This window comes from Phyllobates terribilis, unplaced genomic scaffold (assembly GCF_046119375.1).
Source record: "Phyllobates terribilis strain yellow unplaced genomic scaffold, ASM4611937v1 Scaffold_3__8_contigs__length_932513732, whole genome shotgun sequence".
Taxonomy (NCBI): domain Eukaryota; kingdom Metazoa; phylum Chordata; class Amphibia; order Anura; family Dendrobatidae; genus Phyllobates; species Phyllobates terribilis.
Genome location: NW_027362763.1, coordinates 616,988,415 through 617,009,619, shown reverse-complemented (window position 1 = coordinate 617,009,619; position 21,205 = coordinate 616,988,415). Strand labels below are relative to the sequence as shown.

General features: G+C 46.0%; 1 protein-coding gene across 3 annotated transcripts in view; it reads right to left on the bottom strand.

Moving 5' to 3' along the window:
* Window positions 1-21,205, bottom strand: part of THBS2 (thrombospondin 2) — a 1,066,666-nt gene that overhangs the window by 628,134 nt on the left and 417,327 nt on the right. The gene's annotated exons all lie outside the window — the stretch shown is intronic.

Below are 21,205 nucleotides of genomic sequence, written 5' to 3'. Positions count from 1 at the left end.
ATTCTGAGAATTTTTTTTAGTGACACCATGTACTATATGTTAGTGGTAAATTTAAATCAATATGTTTTGCGTTTATTTGTGAAAATATCAGAATCTTGGGCAAAATGTAAAAAAAAATCACAATTTTCAAACTTTTCAATTTTTATATCCTTAAACCAGCTGGTCATGCTGTATAAAATAAAACTAACAAAAAAACATTTCCCATATGTCTACTTTTTGTCTGCATTATTTTTGAAATGTCATTTTATTTTGTTAGGATGTCAGAAGGGTTAAAAGTTTAGCAGCAATTTCTCATTTTGTCAAGAAATTTCGAAAACTTGCTTATTTAGGGACTTATTCAGATTTAAATGGACTTTGAGGGGTGTGGTAGATTGCTCACTAAGCTGCACACGGAGGTAGACATAGGTACGCTGCCTCTTTAAATTTCTCATTGGTTTATTAGAATGCAGCATAACACTGAGTCCATAAAAGTAAAAATGGCCCTTTAAACAAAACAAAGTGGTCATGCAAAACACAGTCCTTGCATTAGCAGGAATCCGCCTGCTCAGAGTTTAGCAATTCCACCTGGTTCAGGTCAGCTCAACACAAACATGTCTGGAGTTTGCCTCGCCAGACTTAACACTGAATGCTTTAACAGGTCCAGTATTTAAACCCCAGACCACACCCTAGGGTGGAGATATAGTGAATGACCTCCCACCCGCTCTATAGTTGCTAACAAAAAAACTGTCCCATTTTAAATGGCTGATTAACCATCTCAGTACATAACATGCAGGAGAAGACTTCCAGGTTTCACATCACTGAAGCTAAAAGCCTCAGTGAAACATATCTTTAGCACTCTGCCAGTGACTTTGGCACAGGGGCTTATATATTGGAAACTCCTCAAAAGTGATACTATTTAAAAAACTGACCCCCTCAAATACTTCAAAACTTCGTCAGGATTTTTTAGCCCTTCAGGTGATACACAGGAATTAATGCAAAATTGAATGAAAAACAAATTAATTATAATTTTTCCTCTAAAATGTTGCTTTAGCCACCAATTTATCAGGAATAGCACGAAAAAATAGACCACAAAATTTGTTACCCAATTTCTTCTGAGAACGCCGATACCCTACATGTAGTCTGTAGTGATGAGCGGACCTTTGGATGTTCGAGTTCGGTCAAACGAGAGGTCAAAGTTTGGTTCAGCATCCGAACGTGACACCAAGCCCCATAGAACTCAATGGCGACCCGAACTTCCATACGTTAAAATGGCTGTAAAATGGTCATTGTAAGGAAGCTATATGGGAATAAGAGCAGGACAGGTGCCCTGCAAACAAATTTGGATAGTGAAACTACTTAAAGTAACATAGAATCCCCCCAAAAAGGACATATTTTGAGATGAATTTAAAAAGTTTGTAAAGAAGATTGGATTAAAAAAAAATTTGCAGTGTGGGAGGAAACCGGAGAACCAGGAGGAAACCCACCCAAACACGGGGAGAACATACAAACTACTTGCAGATGTTGTACTTGGTGGAATTTGAACCCAGGAACCCAGCGCTGCAAGGTTGCAGTGCTAACCACCACCGCGCTGCCCAAGTGGTATAGTAACACTGATGATGGCATCATCAGCGCTGGCCATATTGGTGGAGTAATCAAAGGAGCACAACACGGCACACGTCCCGCATAGAGGCCCACTCATTTTGGTAAAGTGGTGTTGTTCCGCAGAGCAACTCAACCATGCATGCTGCTGATGAAACTCCAAGCATGCTGCTGCTCACACAGTCTGTTCAGCATATGAAAGGTGGAATTCCACCTTGTTGGTACGTCACATATCAGCCGGTGAGCGGGAAGGCAAAAGTGATGCTGCAGGACAGACAGGTGAGCAGCAGCAGGATGAGAATGCTGAAAGCGCGCACACACTGCAAGCACTTTCAGAAGCATCTCTGAAATATGTGGGCAGTTTTTCAGGAAGAATCACATAATCAAGTACAACACATGCACCAAGCAAGGGATGTGCGTCAAACCGGCTAGCCTGCTGTCGCTTTCTTCTGGCTGTGCTGAAGTTGATGGTGCAGGTCTTGTTGTGACCGAATAAGTAGGCGGTGGAGGAAGAGGAGTAGGAGGAGGCAACCTTGACAGAGAAACGTCCAGCAATCCTGGGTGGTGGTAGCACATAGGCCAGAAATCCTTCCGCTTCGGTCCCAGCCTCCACTACATTTAACGAGTCGGCAGTTAGGGAGATGAATCCTCCATGGCTGTGCTTACTGGTCCCTGTATCTATGGTAATTTGGACCTTGCCCCTAATGGCGTTGAGCAGTGCACATCTTATTTTGTGTGTGCAGAGCACGGAGGCACACCTAGAAAAGTAGTGGAGGCTGGGAACAACATACTGCCAGACAGCCACCGCCATCAGTTTTTTAAAACTATCTGTTTCCACCAGGCTGAATGGCAGCATTTCAGAGGCCAGTAATTTGGAAATGCTGTCATTTAGTACCACAGCTCATGGGTGGGTAGGTGGGTATTTCCTCTTTCTCTCAAGGGTTTGGGACATGGAAAGCTGAACACTGCTTCATAACTGAGTGGCTCCATTGGGGATTTCATCTGAATTGCATTTTTGGGGATTTACATGGAAACCATAAGCGCTCAGCGGCGAGCATAGGATAAATGTGTGTCGAGCCTTGTTACAATTTTTGGGAGGCACAATGAACAAATAAACAGCAGTACAAGAATAGTTATTTTTATGTTTGCGCTTTTCACTGTGCAGTATAAGTGTTTTATACTTCGTGTCAGTGCGATTACAGCGATACCATATTTATATAGCTTTTTTATGTTTTGCTGCAATCACACAGTAAAATGTTTATTTTTTTTTTTTACAAAAAAATACAGTCATGGACAAAAGTGTTGCCACCCTTGAAATTGTTCCAGAAAATAAAGTATTTCTCCCAGAAAATTACTGCAATTACAAATTGTGGTACATTGGTTTAATCAGCTGCTCACAGAGGTAGACACAGGAACGCTGTCTCTTTAAATCTCTCACTGGTTTATTAAGGGTGCGGTATAGTTAGCAAAAATAAACACAGCCTTTCTGACTTAAGGAAAAACAAAACATAACATACAGCACTGTCCATGTTGTTGCGAAGATAAGCCCACTCAGGAAAACAAACATACAATGGTTCAGCTTACCTTATCAGGACACACAGTCCTGGAGTTCCTCTCTCCAGGCCTACAGATCACCTAATAACTCAAAAAGCTGGCTTTTAACCTTCTAAACCCCACCCTGGGGTGGAGATATGGCAAACAACCTCGCACTCGCTATATAGTTGTTCACATAAAACCTAGCTCTTAAAATGGCCGATTAACCCCTCTCAGCACTTAGTGTGCTCGAGCAAACTTCTAGGTTTTAAATTACTGGAGCGAATAGCCTCAGTGAAACATATCTCCCCTCCAGTACTTTGCCAGTCACTGTCACATATCCCACGCCTCTGGCCATAGCCTGGGGTTTTGGCACCTTCAGTCACCAAACAGGGAAGTGTAGAGAGGGCATCTGCATTACTGTGTAGCTTCCCGGGCAGGGCCGTAACGACAACCACCCAAGGGGCACCAAACTGATGGTAAAAAATTGTATTTTAATACTTTAATTTCTCATAAAATACCCAGCTCCTATATTCCTGTCAGACAATGTCACCCGGAGGACAGGAGAGACTATCATTTCAATAATTTCCAGGAGCTCTGCCAGCTGTTAATGAATGGAAACCTGCACTGGCCTGGAGAGTCTCATAGCACAAGATTTGTAACAATATGTTAGTCTGGAGATCACAGAGAGTTGGCAAGGCAGGCACAGTGCACACTGACCCTAAGTCTGTGTGCCCACGATGCCTTTTAGAAGCGTTTCCGCAGTGGCAAAAACGCTGCAGAAACGCTTAAAAAACGCTTGGTAGAAAGCCTGCCATGTCCCCCAATGAAAATCCGCATGTGCTGTGCACATGCTGCGGAAATTTCAGCTGCGGATTATCATTGCGGAAAAAAACACAGCACTACCAATTATTTTGCGGAAATGCTGCGTTTTCGCCGCCACTGACTTGCATTAGAACGCGCCAATTCCGCAAGACTGCATCTGTACTTGCGTAATTGGCGCATTCTAACGTGCGGATGGTACCCGGGTGTAGAGGAGAGGAGAGTCTCATCCACACCCAGGTACCATTAAAAAAGCTGTAAAAAAAGAATAAAATAAAAAATAAATGTATACTTACCTTCTGGCGGCCCCTGATGCGCTCCTCCTTGCTTCCCGGCACTTTGCGATGGAATGAAGGACCTGTGCTGACATCAGAGTCATGTGACGGGTCACGCGACGCTGACGTCGGCAGGTCCTTCAGTCTACCGCTGCCGGCAGCCGGGACCAAGCGAAGCAAGACAGCGCGGGCCATCGGAGGGTAAGTATATATTTATTTTTTTATTTTTTGACATTCTCTCTGTCACACTATATAAATCCATGCTGTTTGCATGGATTTATATAGTGTGATCAAGTTGACAAGCACTTTTCCAAGTGATGCTAAAATCGTTTGGAAAGCGCTTGTCAACCCGCATGTCCCTGGCAGGAAAACGCATGTAAAATCCGCATGTGCTTTTTTCTGCCAGGGAGATGCAGAAATGCTCAGGAAAAAATCATGAGCATTTCTGCATCGTGGGCACTTAGCCTAACAAACTCGCAGCATCATTGAGAGGAGACAGTCTCAGCAGACACAAATATCTCTGTGACAAACTGTGAGAAGCCCTGCTATTTAATAAACATATACAGTTATTTGAAAATTGTGCAATATTTGGAATTGTTCACCTTATTAATTTTCCAAACATATTCACTGAATATTTAACCTCTAAAACTTGCATCATAAACAACAAAATCTATTAAAGGTCATGCGGAACGTGGTGAAGCCTGTGTGTTGTATACAACAATGCGTAGCAGGCTTCACCACGTTCTGCACAACCTCTAGTGATTGAAATGTTGAGGGGCCCCACTATGAAGTTTTGCCCCGGGACCCCGAAGTTTATAGTTACGGCACTGTTCCCGGGCCTGTGCTCCACATGAAAACTAAAGTCCTGGGGTGCTAAAAACCACTGTAATGCACACGCCCGGACTGACTGGCGTGTGCGTGTATATGTAGTGATTCCACTGGACCGTACCGGAGAGTGAATGCCTGGAGGGGCGTAACTAAGTATCCACCCGATCCGACCAAGGTCGCACGACGGCATACGACGCCAGTGCACCAAGGAGGAACTGAGCAGAGGGACCAGGGGCTACTCCAGGTCAGACCCCGGACACGGTTGTTGACCCACACCAGGGAATACAGGAACAGGCAGGTTAGGCTGGCACACAGACGGGTGGCTGCTGGCAAGCACGACTGGTATGCAAACAGGGAGGTACTGACAGGTACGGCGGGTATGCAGGCAGGTGGATGCTGGTAAGCACAACTGGTATGCAGGCAGGGAGGTACTGGCAGGTACGACAGGTTGGAGCACAGAGTGGATAGGTCCCAGTACAGACTGGGACTCAGGAACAGAACCGCAGATGCGTTGGACAAACACAGCAGAGTGAGGCCGCCCGGAGCAGCGAGCAAGAGCAGAGCAAGACGAGACCGCCTGGAGCGGTGAGCGAGAGTAGAGCAGGAAGAGGCCGCCTGGAGCGGTGAGCAAGAGTGGAGCAGGACGAGACTGCGGAAGCAGTGAGCAAAGGGTCAGAGCAGAGCGAGACTGCCGGAGCAGTGAGCAAAGGGTCAGAGCAGAGCGAGACTACCGGAGCAGTGAGCAAAGGGTCAGTGCAGAGCGAGACTGCCGGAGCAGTGAGCAAAGGGTCAGAGCAGAGCGAGACTGCCGGAGCAGTGAGCAAAGGGTCAGAGCAGAGCGAGACTGCCGGAGCAGTGAGCAAAGGGTCAGAGCAGAGCGAGACTGCCGGAGCAGTGAGCAAAGGGTCAGAGCAGAGCGAGACTGCCGGAGCAGTGAGCAAAGGGTCAGAGCAGAGCGAGACTGCCGGAGCAGTGAGCAAAGGGTCAGAGCAGAGCGAGACTGCCGGAGCAGTGAGCAAAGGGTCAGAGCAGAGCGAGACTGCCGGAGCAGTGAGCAAAGGGTCAGAGCAGAGCGAGACTGCCGGTGCAGTGAGCAAAGGGTCAGAGCAGAGCGAGACTGCCGGAGCAGTGAGCAAGGCAGAGCAGACAAGAACCGCCGGAGCGGTGAGCAAGGCAGAGCAGGCAAGAACCGCCGGAGCGGTGAACAAGGCAGAGCAGGCAGAAACCGCCGGAGCGGCGAGCAAGGCAGGGCAGAGGGGACAGGGCTCTGTTCACACGGAACAGACAGGAAGGGAAAGGCAGAACCAGATACCCACAGGGTACTTGTAGTGAAGCAGCGAGTGGACCACAAACTCACAAACGGAAGTACAGTGACAACGAGCAGGAGTTAGGTATGAGTTCAGACTCTGCAGAAAAAGGGAAGATATGGGCGTAGAGAGAGACGGGAAACAGGCTGGAAGATAGTTAGGGCAGGAACAGACACTGGGAAAAGACACAGACAACAGATCTAGGTATGCGGCCACCAGAGGGCAGAAGGAACAGGCTAAGAGCGTGTTCACACGGGCCTGGAAATACAGCCTCCAGGAAAGGCAGAAAGACAGCTGGCTAGAGTACACAGACAGGACAGAGTTCAGACACGGGAACTGATACCGCAAGGCAGGAAACATAGACAGGACCTGGCACATCAGTGACAAGAAGCCAATTGAAAGAACAAGATGCTCAGGCAAGGATTCCAAGGAGGAGCTGGTTTAAATACCAGGTGACAGACAGCAATAGGTTGATGACACATTAGGGGTGTGTCTGCAGCAGCTACAAGAAAGAGGAAGTTCAGCAGGCGTCGCCCTAAGCAGACAGAGAAGAGCAAAGCAGACTGTATGGAAAGAAGCCAAAGTGATAGTCTGGACTGGCAATCAAGTGCGTGATCTTGCACAGTGGGGGATGGACCACTATGCAAGGACGCCGCCAGGTATGTTACAACCACATAGTCACTCGGGTATTCTTCCCCTTCCTTTCACTCATCCATCTTTGTGTGCATGATCTGACACTAGCCTGAACTTCCATCCTAACAGGTAGTACCTCAGGGTGTCAATTGTCCATTTGATAACCAAGCACTCTTTTTCCACAATAGCCTTATTTTCACAGGCAGATAGTTTTCTGCTTAGATACAGGATGGGATGTTCCTCCCCGTTTACTTCTGGGGATATCAAGGCTCCCAAAAAGACCAATGAGGTGTCCTTGCTGAAGTCAGGTGCGATCAAGACCGGGGGCTTACACAGGGCGAGCTTCAACTCTTTGAATGCCATCCCCGCTTCAGAAGACCATTTGGCCATGGACGTCTTTGTGGCCTTAAAAAAACGGTCAGGGGTGCGACTATCATGGCGATATTTGGGATAAATCACCGAGAGTTTCCCTCAATTCCCAGAAATGTCCGAACCTGTTTCTTCGAGACCTTTGGACAATTTTGGATTGCCTCCACCCTATTCACTTCCGGCTTTATTTTGCCCCTTCTGATGATTTAGCCCAAGTATTTTACCTCTTCTTTCCCCATGGTGCACTTCTTTGGGTTTATGGTAAACCCTGCCTTCCTCAGCGCATCCAGTACTGCCTGGACCTTCTGCAGGTGGCTTCCCCAATTCGGGCTGAAGATCAAAATGTCATCCAGGTAAGCTGCGGCATAATTTTTGTGAGAGGCTAGGATCCGGTGCATGGCCCACTGGAAAGTAGCAGGAGCCTGCAGACCAAACGGCATACTGGTGTATTGAAAGCACCTGTCAGGTGTAGAGAAGGCAGTCTTCTCCTTGGCACTTGGGGATAAGGAGAATTTGCCAGTACCCTTTCGTTAGGTTCAGGGTGGTGATTTATTTGGCTGACCCTAGCCTCTCAATGAGTTTATCGACCCGGGACATTGGATATGCGTCAAATTTGGACACTTCATTTAGTCTCCTGTAGTCGTTACAGAAACACCACTCTCCATCCGGCTTCGGCACCATGACAATGGGGTTGGACAAACCGCTCTTTGACTCATCAATGATGCCCAGGCTCAACACTGTCCTCACCTCCTTCGAAATCACCTTGTGACGAGCTTCAGGGATTTTATATGGCTTTTGGTTCACCCGAACATGCGGTTCCATTAAGATCTCATGCTCAACATCCTGCGTACATCCTGGCAACTCTGAAAACAGGCCTCGGTTCCGCTGAAGCAGTTCTCGGCACTGTTGTTTCTGAGCCGGTAACAGTGTCTCTGCCACTGAAATCCTCGACCTTGACTTCAGGATTGACCCCCAAGCACGTAGCTTCCTCCGGTTCCCTGTGTCACAACAGTTCAAGCAGGTTGATGTGTTACGGCCTGTTAAGGCTTTCTTCTCCCTAGCCGGTGGACCATGTGTCACAGGTTTATTGTGACAGAGAGGAGCCAGAAGGTCGCAACATCTGATTTCTCCTACTCCTGCACTCATTAGAAGCCTTTCACCTTCATATTAAATGGTGAATGTTTCTTTTACCAGTGTAAGGGATGCCTTAATTTGATCAAAACTAAACAATTTAAGAATTTTGACAGCTCACGCAATATGAAATACGCAAACATTTGAATTGCTCTTCCAAAAATGTGATTTATCATACTGAGTGCCCATGTGGCAAAGTATATATTGGACTAACTACCCGTGAATTAAAAGTCCAAGTCCGAGAGCACATTCGCGAGATTGAAAAAGCCCATTCTGTGGAAAATGAAACCTTCTTGAAGACACTTACACGTCATTTTAAGAGGTACCATGATTGTAATTCTTGGGGCCTGTTGTTTAAAGCTATAGACCAAGTTAATCTGGATTTACAAGGGGGAGATACAGGCAGGACTTTGGCGCAAGTCAACAGTCGATGGATTTACCATCTGGGCCTTCATTTCTTGGAGGAGGCTACAGGAAGGCAGTGGGGCAGCCTCTTCCCTCCCACCCGGGTTTTCCAGTGGCTCTTGCCACAGGTCCTTAAAAAACCCAGCATTAATGATTAGTGTTGTTCAGTGTTGGGACCTGCTAGGAGCATAGCAGGAAATCTCAGCAGACCTGTGAGTAGCTGAACCCACGCCAGGGAAGGCTCTGCACCTGTCAGGCTCTGAATGGCCCGGTGCGGCAGTAGCCCACGGCAACCGTTATGGACTTATGTTAACCAGGCTGTGAACCGGAGGACTTTCTGTTTTACCCGTAGGTGCTGAATAAAGCTGCTTATGGTGGACTTGCTTGGGTCACGGCCTCAGTTACTGCACGGTGTGAAGACGCCTTACAGTTTGGTGGAGAATGCGGGCATTGTGACTGAGGTATACCCCACCGGCAGCAGCATGACCACAATCCGGCTGGCCACCTTTGTGCCCAACCTCATGGACAAAATGGAGGAGCTCTTAAGGCAATTGGTCCTCACGCAGCGGCAGCATCAGGAGCAGTTCAAGCAGCAGCAGGAGTAGATCAAGCAGCAGCAGCACACCAATGAGCTGATCGTGCAGCAGCTCACAGCCCTGCGGGAGACGCCGACGGCACCAGCCCCGGTACGTCGAGAGGCCCGGGACTCGGTTCGCTCAGCATTGAGGAAGATTGGACTGGAAGTCAACGTGGAAGCCTTCCTTACCATCTATAAACGCACGGCAGAGTGGGAAAACCAACCAGCCAGCCAGTGGGCAGTAGTGGTTGTTCCGTTTTTGGTCAGTGATGCCCAGAAGGCCTACTTCGACCTCAGTCAGGAGGATGCCCAGGACTACCAGAGGCTCAAAGGTGAGATCCTTTCCTGACTGGGGGGTCAATACATATGTGAGGGCTCAGCGCGTATTTTCATGGGCCCTTGTGGAGAGACCCAACCCGCCCGGTCTCAGGCTTATGACCTTCTGCAGCTGGTAAGGAGGTGGCTCCAGCCTGAGTCTTTGACTCCAGCCAAGATGGTGGAGAGGGTGGTGGTCGACTGGCTCGTGAGGACTCTGCCAGCCACTATGCAACATTGTGTGGGGCAAGGGGACCCCAGCACCCTCGACCAGGTGGTCAGCCTGATCGAGCGGTACTCGGCCACTCAGGAATTTATACGGGACTGTGCCCCCTCGCGGCTCTCACACCGGACCCTGCCAAACTAGGAATCGGGAAAGGGTGTCACGTCCCTCTGCTGAGGACAGTCAGCACCATACCTGTGCTGAAGAGGAACCCCGGAGTGAGAGTGGCAGGAGACCGGTTCCCTCCAGAACGGTCACAAGATCTAACAGTACCTCCGCCATTAGGTGCTGGCGGTGTCAGGGGCCAGGACATGTGGTTGCTAACTGTCCCCTGATTACAGAGCCCATGGACTGCGGGTATAACCGCCGGGTCTCACTGTACACCCAGACTGTCTGCTCTGCGAGTGCCGACCCCCGGACAGTGAACCCCAACTGTGCCAGGTACTGGTTAATGGGTACCCAACAGAGGCTCTCTTAAACTCGGAGAGCCTAGTGACTTTGGTACGTGAGTCGCTGGTGGCAGGAGACAACCCCAGTGGACGGACCGACGGGGTTGTGTGTGTATCCATGGGGACCTCCGAGAATGCCCAAAAGCGGAGGTAGTGTTGTCCACGCCATGTGGGGACATGAAACATGTGGTGGGGGTGGTAAAAACTCTTCCCTATGGGACTGTGTTGGGAAGAGACTTGCCCCTGTTCTAGACTCTGTGGAAAAAAAAACACTCTTCCCTGGTAAAATTTATTACAGGCGCTGTACCTGAAGAACCCGAGTCAGGGGTATCTGCCGTAGGGGTGTCCAACCTAGGGACAGAGTGTAACCCCGATAGGTTTCCCCTAGAAGTGCTGGCAGGAGAGGTCGAGGAGACCCCATTGATCCCCGAGCTGGAAGTGTTCCAGGACACGTTTGGGACAGCTTAGCTACAGGATCCCACCCTGACTCGGGCGTGGAAAAGGGTGTTAGAGGTAAATGGTGCAGCTCAACAGCCCGGTGTGGATACTGTGATTCCATGCTTGGTGGTCAATGGTGAGTTGCTCTATAGGGTAGACAAAATCAGGGACGAGATCGTGGAACAGTTAGTGGTACGTCAGTCGTACCGTCGGGCGGTTCTGGAGATGGCACACATACACCTGCTGGGTGGACACTTAGGGGTTAAAAAGACGCAAGAGCGTCTTTATTCACCTACATTGATATATTAGTTGTTACTCTCAGGATTACTGTTTTACTAGAATTACATATTTTTTATAATATATATAGGTACATATATGTATTCTTTATAGTTTCTTTGATTCTTTGTTTATAAAACTATAATTATGCACAAGTCACTTTATTGTACGTTTAATTTTAGAACGGATGAAAAGTTGTTTGGTTTCGTTTTTACACTCATCTATATCTTTGTAGTTTAGTTGACCTAGGGGCTCAGTTTATTTACTGTAATTATGTTTTCATCAATAGAATTCACTTTTTTAATAATTATATGCACTGTCACTTTAAATAACTGATTCACTCATTTATACTTACATGCACTGTCAATTTAATTAAAACGTAGAATTTTCTTGGTTAAATTTTCCCTTTTTGAAGGACAATGCACTGGCAATTTTGCTACTCCATCGCTGTTGGCATATACTGTATATACTTATCTCTATAGTCACATCTAGTGATGAGCGAGTATGTTCTGCTAACCCTTTCGCCGAGTATGCTCGAGCCGAGCTCCGAGTATTTACAACTGTTCGGTGATATGTTTGAATCACTATCGTGTGCATGATTTGCGACTGTTTGACAACTTTAATACATGTGAGGAATGTGTAAGAAATAGACATTCCTTCCTTACATGTACTAAATCTGTCAAACAGTCGCAAATCAGGCACACGGGAGCGATTCAAACAAACCACCGAGCAGCTGTAAATACTCGAAGCTCGGCCCGAGCATACTCGACGAAAGGGTTAACAGAACATACTCGCTCATCACTACTAATAACCAGTGAGTAATTTTCTGGTATATGGATGGAGCATCCTTCTGTTTGTACTGGTAATCATTAACTTGTTCTCTCCAGTTGCATGATCCTCCCTACTTCTCCCTCTGTAGGCTTCTCTGTCACACTGCCGGTGCGCATGCGCTGCCTCCCTGCCTCTGGTACTTTCGGAGATGCTCACACCGTGACACGCAGGCTAGATAGCTTGCGTTCCATGGAGCGTCACCAGGAAGATCCCTTTATAGTAGGGCCGGATAGCCGCGGAATGCACAACTCACGTCAGTGGTAACTCGGGCCCATGGCATCACGCTGATTGGATGGCGGTACATTTAAGTAGCAGCACACCCCTTACCCTGACACGCCCCCGGAAGAAGCTGACAGCGAAACGCATGTCGGGGTGAGGAGACGCTGACCATTTACCTAGTTTCCTCTTGGGATTACAGATTAAACAGATATTTGACCTTATATATTATGAGAATTATAATCTACTGGTAGATATGTGGGTAATATGAGGATATGAGAAGGTATAGTTGTCACGGGTGTGTCAGAGGTGACAGACAGTTGCCCTGCAGTGGTTGGCAGGAGATCTCCATGTTTGGCAAAGCAGACAGCTGCCTAGATAGGAGGCTGTGTTTAGAACCCAGTGACTACCTCCCTTTAGCCTGGGTGTACATATACCTGGTGTGTCTAGTTGGGCATCGCCAGTTATACTCATTTCTACTTGGAACTTGGCTGAAGCAGCATCACGTCCTCTCTGGAGTTTTGAGGCCATGTGCCCTGTTGGAGTTCTTCTAAAGCTGAGTTGTTGTTCCCCTGTGTTGTCTTCCCCTTTTGTCTTTAGAGTGCTAGCGGAGGTTGACTTGTGCTCATCTCCTTCCACTCTCAGCTACAGCCTTATGCCAGGGATAGTAGGGCGAGGCAAATGATCGGCGACAGCTGCAGAGGCTGTATAGGGCTGGTAGGTGGAGACAGGGTGACGCTAGTCCAGATTAGGAGGTCACCTCTTCCCCCTTTCCCTAGTGTCTGGGCTCCCTTTCCCCTCTGTGTTGCACTCACACCTGGCATGACTCTCTGTGTTGCACTCACACCTGGCGTGACAATAGTGTATTCCAGCACCTTGTTTGCACATATATAGTTATTTAGTAGATTTTCTACATATCTGGTTTCTATACTACTTATACACATTTTGAATGTATTATGAGGTACCATACATATTATTAATTACATTTTGATGCACAGGATTATATTATCATTTTATTCAGGTGTGCAATTGTCTAATACCATACGGCAGTAATTTGCTGTATTGATATGATAGAAGGCTCAATCATGATGCTTTTCACATATCCCTTTGTATATTTGTGCATAGTGTATATTTTATTCCTACATGATTAGTTTAGCATCCCCTATATGGTATTCTGCTATTTTATTTCTTGTTTTATATTTTTGTTCTAATAAATTATGGTTTAAATTGATAGATCACTTCTTTCCTCAGATTAAGCTTCTCAGGGTGACTTGTTGTGGTATTTGGTATAAAGTGCCATTTCTTTTGATTTTGGACATCAGTGATTACTGATGGCGCTATGTCAGGGTAAACACACTGTTGCAGTGTACATCACAAAATTCAGATGGTGGGAGATTGATACCGAATTGAATAATGCTGCAAAATTCTTTTTTTAAGAACAGACTCTCCACCGCACTCAAAGATGAACTAGCCTGTACCGATGCCCCTACAAATTTTGATGACTTTATTCACCGCTGTATCCATATAGACAACAGATTATCAGACAGAAGATTGGAAAAGTGGAATTTAAACTGGTCCCGCAACAGTAAACGTTATCCACCTGCTTAAACCACCAGTCCCAGAGACTTTGAGACAAAGAGTCCTCATGTATCTGAAGTTGAATCCATGCAGGCAACAGCCTGTTAAAACGTGAAAGTGCTGAGAGAAAAGAACGCAGACTTTGGTAAAATCAGTGTTTTTATTGTGGCAAGACTGACCACTTTCTCGTCAATTGTCCTTCTCAACTACGTAAAACAGTGGCACTGGTAGCGGATCCCAACTTTTCCGACGAAGAATCAGTCTTGTCTGAACCAGCGCCTCCAGTGAATGCGGTCGTCCATTCAATTTCTTCTATTGCACCCAACATTAAAAAAGAAAACAAGGACTCTCATTGATTAATTTCTATCAAGTTTCAAGTTGATTCTGAATGGATTTCCACATCTGCCATGGTTGATTCAGGAGCAAATGGAAATTTTATGGACATCTCTTTTGCAAATGAACATGGGGTAAAAATTCAAAACAAACATATCTATTATCATGGAAACTGTTAACGGATCGCCACTAAATTCAGGATAAGTGAATCAAGAGACTGAACCCCTAGAGATAGTTATGAAACCTAATCACCATGAGGTTTTATCCTTCCTAATAATCTCATCTCCACATTTTCCAATAATCCTGGGGTTTCGCCAAATGAAGAAACTGTAAAGGATCCTGAACAATCTTCTTAACTACCTGATATAGGTGGACAAGAAAAATGCAGACAAAGTCCCTCCTCATTGGCCATATAATTGTTCAATCTATCTATTACCTGGAGCAGCAATACTCTTTAGCAGCATTTACCTACTGGCAGAGCAGGAATTAAAAACACTCACGGAATACATTGATGAAAATGTATTTAAAGGGTTTAGTCGCCCATCTTAATCACCAGCAGGTGCGCCTATATTTTTTGTCTAAAAGAAAGATGGTTCCTTAGACCCTGCGTTGATAACAGAGAGTTGAATAAAATTACTGTAAAGAATCGTTACCCTCTGCCTTTGATCCCGGAGTTGCTGAACAGAGTTCATCATGTAAAGTTGTTCACAAAACTGGATCTTCTAGGGGCATACACTTTGGTTCATGTTAGTCCAGGTGATGAATGGAAAACGGTATTCAGATCATGTTATGGACACTATGATTACTTAGTCATGTTGTTTGGACTGTGCAATGCTCCTGAAATGTTTCAGCATATTGTTAATGACATTTTCAGAGACTTGCTTGATCAATTTGTAGTGATTTATCTGGATGACATACTAATCTTTGCTAATTCTGCAGAAAAGCATCAGAATCATGTGAAAAGTATACTAGAGCATCTAAGAACCCAACATCTTTATATTAAGCTGGAAAAATGTGAGTTTTATCAACAGAGATCCAGTTCTTGGGCTATATAAGACGAAGTTCACCACAGCTCCTATACGAATTCATCCCAATCCTGAACATGCTTATTGTAGAATTGTATGTTTCAGGCAGTGAGGTAGGGGCCATTCTATCACAAACAGGAAAAAAAAGATTTGCTACATCCTTGTGCTTATTTCTCCAGAAGTTTGACCGTGTCAGAGAAGAATTATGATGTGGGGAACAAAGAGCTCTTAGCTTTCATTGCTGCTTTCATCATCTAGAAGGAGCAGCTCAACAAATTGTTGTTCTAATTGACCATCGTAACCTTGAATTTATCAGGTCTGCCAAATGTTTGTCCCCCTGCCAGGCTCAATGGAGTCTCTTTCTTAACCAATTCAACTTTGTTATCCCTTACAGACCTGGCTCCCGTAACAGTAAGGCTGTTCTTTATCTAGGATCTTCTCCAAAGTTCCTTCTACAGCAGCATGACCAACAACTATTCAGCCTGAGTCCAACTTCCTGGAGGTGATCCATAACAAACACTTGCTGGAAGATATACAGGAAGCATATGAGACAGGCCCAATTATTCTGCATCCACCAGATGATATATCTCTTACCTTTCAAAATGAAGTATAGACTAATAATCATTGCATCTAGGTTCCAGAAATTGTGAGACTTAAAGTATTTAACTAATCCATGACTCCAAGTTAGCAGGACACAAAGGAATTTAAAAAAAACAAGAATTTCTGTCTCATTTCTTTTGGTGTCCAATTGACAAAAATGTGTTAAACAATATGAATCTTCCTGTAACATCCGTGCTATGTATAAAACTCCCCGCACATCACCAATGGAATTATTGCAGCCACTGAAAATTCCATCTCGTCCTTGGGGCTCATATCTATGGACTTTATTGTGGAACTAGCAGTTTCAAAGGGAAAGATTTCAATCCTAGTAGTGGTGGACAGATTCACCAAAGCAGCACATTTTGTCCACTGCGATAGTTTACCATCTGCTAAAGAGACTGCTGATTTTATAATTCAAAATGTGTTTCATCTTCATGGAGTTCCAGACTAAGGTTATGTGCCCATGCTGCGGAAATGAAGCAGGAATTTTCTGCTTCATTTCTGCATGTCCTCTCCCGGATAAACGCATGCGGAATTCCGCACGCGTTTATCGCGCGATTTCCACATGCGGAATTACCTTGCGTTTTTTATTGCACTGCAAAGGCAATTCCGCTTGCGGAAACGCAAAATTAATGAACATGCTGCGGATTTTTCCTCGCAGCAAAAACGCTGTGTAAAAATCCGCAGCATGGGCATTGAACTTGCGTAATCACATTGGGGACCATGGGGGGCGGATAACATAGTGTTTCACAAGCGTTTACGCTGCGGAAATTCCGCAGCATATCCGCTTGAAAAACGCTATGTGGGCACACAGTCTAAGTAGTCTTTGATCGTGCAACACAATTTACATCGAGATTCTGGAAGAATTTTTGTGCAGCATTGGACACTGATGTCAGTTTATCTTCTGCATTCCATCCCCAATCTAATAGTCAGACTGAACGCACAAACCAAACCTTAAAACAATATCTCAGATGCTACATTTGTCATTTCCAGGATGGCTGGGTTGATTTGCTTCCTATGGCAGAATTTTCATACAAGAATTCTCAAAATGCTTCGACCAAACAAACACTATTCTTTGCAAAATTTGCATCCAAGTATCCTTCCTGATTTTCCCAGAGAAATGCCTATTCCTGCTGTCACCGACAGAATACAATCCCTGCAACAGAATCTGGAAAAACTAAAAGCCACTTTAAGAATTGCCCAGGAGAAATATAAGGAATCAGCAGAAAAATCTCGCAGACTTTCTCCAAGCTTCCCAAGTGGGTGATGAAGTGTGGCTTTCCACCAAGAATTTGAAACTCTATATGACTCGCCCCCTGGGCCGTGGGGCACTCGGAACCGGGCAATAGGGAGACGATGGGGGTAGTAGTGGCGACCCGGTCCCGTGGCTCAGGGTGGTCAGACCAGTGGTAGTCCCTTTATAAGTTTTAAGTGATGTCCGACTACGCCACCCGTGGTTTGCGGTCAGGGTTAACCGCCGCTGCAGTGCAGACCGCTGGGGCTGATGGTGTGTGCAGCTAAGACTGTATAACTCCCCACGGGAGGAGTGTAACCCCAGGGCAGTGCAGTGGATGGTGGGGTTGATGGTGACGAGAGTCCCGGTATAGATAGTGCTGGAGGGGCAAGGAACACACAGACAACGTGTTGCAGTCCAGGGTCTTTTACTCACAGTTCGTATATTCCCAGTCACGTCTGTCAGCAATGACCGCCCGAGAAGTGCTGCGTCCACCAGGTAAGGGGCTCGGTCAACCCCCAGGCAGTTCAGGAATATGGCACAGGACCCCCTTCTTTCCTTTCTCTGGCCTGCCTCACCAGTGACCCACTTTTGTCCAGCTGCCGCAGATCTGCGCGGGTAAATGTGGGCCCCGCTCCCCGCTGTCCTATATGGTGCCTTCCTAGCAGGTTTGATGAGGTGTCGCACCAATAAATGATCACGACCTCCGGTCTTTGGCTGAGGGTAGTTTCTCCTCCACCAACTTGGGATCCGGTACCCTTAATCTGCCTGACCCTTCACCCGGTATTCTCATGGGTTCTTAGGGTCCCTTCTTCCTTCTTGTTTCTGAGCCCTTCTACACTTGGGTACTTCTCTTTTCTTTGCTGTTCCTTTCTGTTTCTGTTCCTTTCTGTTCCTCTCTTCTACTCCAGCCTTCACTCTAGGCCTGTCTCATGGAGCTGGGCCGAGGCTGAGCCACAGCTCCCTGTCAGCCCTCCCTGGCTGAACTCCTTCTCTCACTCCACTGCCTGAACTTCTCCTCCTTCTGAACTGACTCAGAACTAAGATGGTGCCCACCTTATATACCCTTCCCTAGTATGTGAGCTCACGTGACCAGCAACCAATGAGCTCCTATCTATGCTCAGAAACCGTCCCCTTCTGCTCCTACATTACTGGGTTTTCCTCCCCCCTCCCCACTCCAGCCAGGGACATGGTCTGTCATGCCTGCATTACTGTCTAATGGGAGCACCGTTGAACTGTCCCTCGGAAATGGGGTGTGTGTGCTGTATGCAGCTACCTGAGCCCTGGTCCATACTCCATCCTTACCCGGGAGTGGAATATCACACCTCTGGCAGAGGGGCAATACCCCTGTAGCGGCCGAACCCAAACCTGGGTCAAAAATGTATTGGTCCATTTAAAATAATTGAACAAGTTAGCTCAGTAGCTTTTCGCCTTCAACTTCCAAGAACAATGAAGATACATTCAGTGTTTCATGTCTCCTTACTAAAGCCATTTGCTCCCAATCCTAATCTAGGGTGTCGTCTGTCTCCTTCTTATCCTATTGAAGTGGATGGGCAAGAACATTACACAGCTGAAAAGGTCCAGGATTCTAGAAAGAAGTTGATTCTAGAAACAATATTCAGAAACAAATTGCAGTATTTAATAAAGTGGCAAGGGAACCTGTAGAAAATCTCACTTCTCCTCGACTACTTAAAAAGTTTCACCAAAAATACCCACATAAACCAAGCCAAAAACCGTCCGAAGGCCACTGTTGAAAGGGGGAGTAATGTCAGGATTTGTGTTGCCCTGTTACAGTTTGACCACTAGTGGCCGCTATTGTTCACTTTAATAATTGTGCTGAAGTTTCACTCTTTACCACTGGAGGCTGCTCTTGTGTTCTGCAATTGTTCTTTACTAAGATATCGGATTATGAATCTATGGAATCCATGTTGTTTCCTCTTTGGGCCTACTTAAAGCCACATGGAGCTCTCACTCATTGCCTGAGTAATGTATCTAACAGTTAGCCTAGTTCCAGTCTCCAGCTCCTGAACATTCTTACCCAGACTTTTCTCATTCATCTACAGATTGTTTACTACAACTCCAAGAACGTCTATTACCGCTTGCCGTTGCGGCTTGTACGCCTTCGGCCACTGGTTTCCAGCAGTACTATGCCAGTATCGTCACAATAATATGGAGGACTACATAGGCATTTTACTATATGGAGGACTATGGGGGCTGCATTATACTATATGGAGGACTATGGCAGCTTCATTATACTATATGGAGGACTATGGGGAGTGCATTATACTATATGGAGGATGGTAGGGTGCAGTATACTATATGGAGGACTATGGTGTGTAGTGTTAGAACTCTCCTGCTAGGTTTTTTCTAGTTTGCTGGTCACATGACCTTTTTTGCCTATTTAATCCTTCTCCGCCCTTCTGGCCTTGCTGGACTTCATTGTAATTTCTACTCTTAAGCTAGACAGGTGCTTTGTTACCTTACTCCGTCAGTTTAGCTAGGTCTCTTGACCTCTTTGTTCTATGTTGTTTGTTTGTCTTTTTACTGCTACAATTTCTGCTAGGAGGTGTCCATCTTACTCTCAGTCCCTAGTTCTTGTAGGGATCCCTTCCTCACATCTATAGGTCTTCGTACAGACTAGCTGAGGAGTTTAGCGGGTCTGATCGCAGGATCAGGTTCCCCGTTACATCGTAGGGATCAAGCTTAGTTCTATTGTAGGGACAGATCTCCTGTCTTTCCTTAGTGCTTGTAGCAGATCATAACATGTAGTATACTATATGGAGAGTTATGTAGGGACTATTATAATATGTGGAGGCGTTATAATATTTGGAGGGCTATGTGGGGGGCATTATAATATTTGAAGGGATATGTGGGGGCCATTATAATTTTTAGAGGGCTATGTAGGAGCCTTTATACTTTATGGAGAGCTATGTGGGGTCCATTATACTGTATGCAAGAAATTATAAAGTGTAAAGTTTTGTGTTGGGTCCATCATACTGTATTGAGAATTGTGTGGGGCCCATTATACTGTTTGGAGGGCTAGTGGGGGACATTATACAGTGTGGTGAGGTGTGGGCCATTATACTGTATGTAGGCCCATTATACTAAATGGAGGGCTGTGTAGGGGTTACATTTGGGTGATCATACTATTTTGGAATCACCATACTTTGCCAGAGGAGTGAGGTGGGTTACAGTAGGGTCATTATACTGTGCGTGTGGTGGTTAGTGTGGAGGAATTCATTGTGCAGGTAGTGTTTGTTTGACACTTTTTTAGCATCATACTTTATGAAAATTACTTTTTAAAGGACGCAAAGTTGTGAGATATGATATTCTGTGAGTCCGCCGAAAATTATTATTATTTTTTGTTGTTGGGGGGAGGGGGAAAGGGAGGGAGGTGGTGAGCAATTAGAACTTTTGCTATGGGGCTTCGTGATTTCTATGTACGCAACTGGTACAATCTGAGACATTGATAAAAGTGCATGCTGGGATACTCAAACATAGCATCATCAGGGGAGTAGAGGCTGTGCTCACTGTCACAGCCTCTGCCCCCTCGGTGAAATGAAGTGTCATCAGTAGGGATGAATGTTTGGGTTCGGCCGAACTTTATAAAAAAGGTTTGATTCAGGTACCAGAATGGTACCTGATCTTGACCCCGAACTTGGAGCCCATTCAAGTAAATGGGGGGGGGGGGGCACACATCTAACGTCTCCCACATGTGTGACAGTGTGGGAAACACTGGCTTTGACCATTACTGAAGTAATCATCAGTCACAGCCACTGGGTATCGCGGTTCCCACGCTGTCACACAATTGTGAGCCAGCAGCTGTGACTGATTGTGAAAAGGTAAAGTCAGGCGTCGGCTGATGACTACTACTCATCATTGTACTCCTGGTCTCAGAGCAGCAAGAGCAGGCTACGCTGATGAGAGTATTCACCAGCTGGTGCCTGTGAATAGTAAGAAAGATGTCAGTGAGATATATATTTAGTGCAGTGCATTTGTAGCTTACTGTACATGTATTTAGTTAATAAATAAAAAAGAAAAGAAAAAGAATGAAGTGGGGTCCTCCCTATTTTCAACACCCAGCTGAGGAAAAGCAGACAGCTCTGGGATGGTGTTATTATTCTGGGAAGGGGGCAATAAACATGGAGCCTCTGCTGTTCCCACTTACCCTGGAGCATTGGCAAGCATAGTATTGATTTTGGGGTTGATGTCAGCTTTGTAATGTCCAT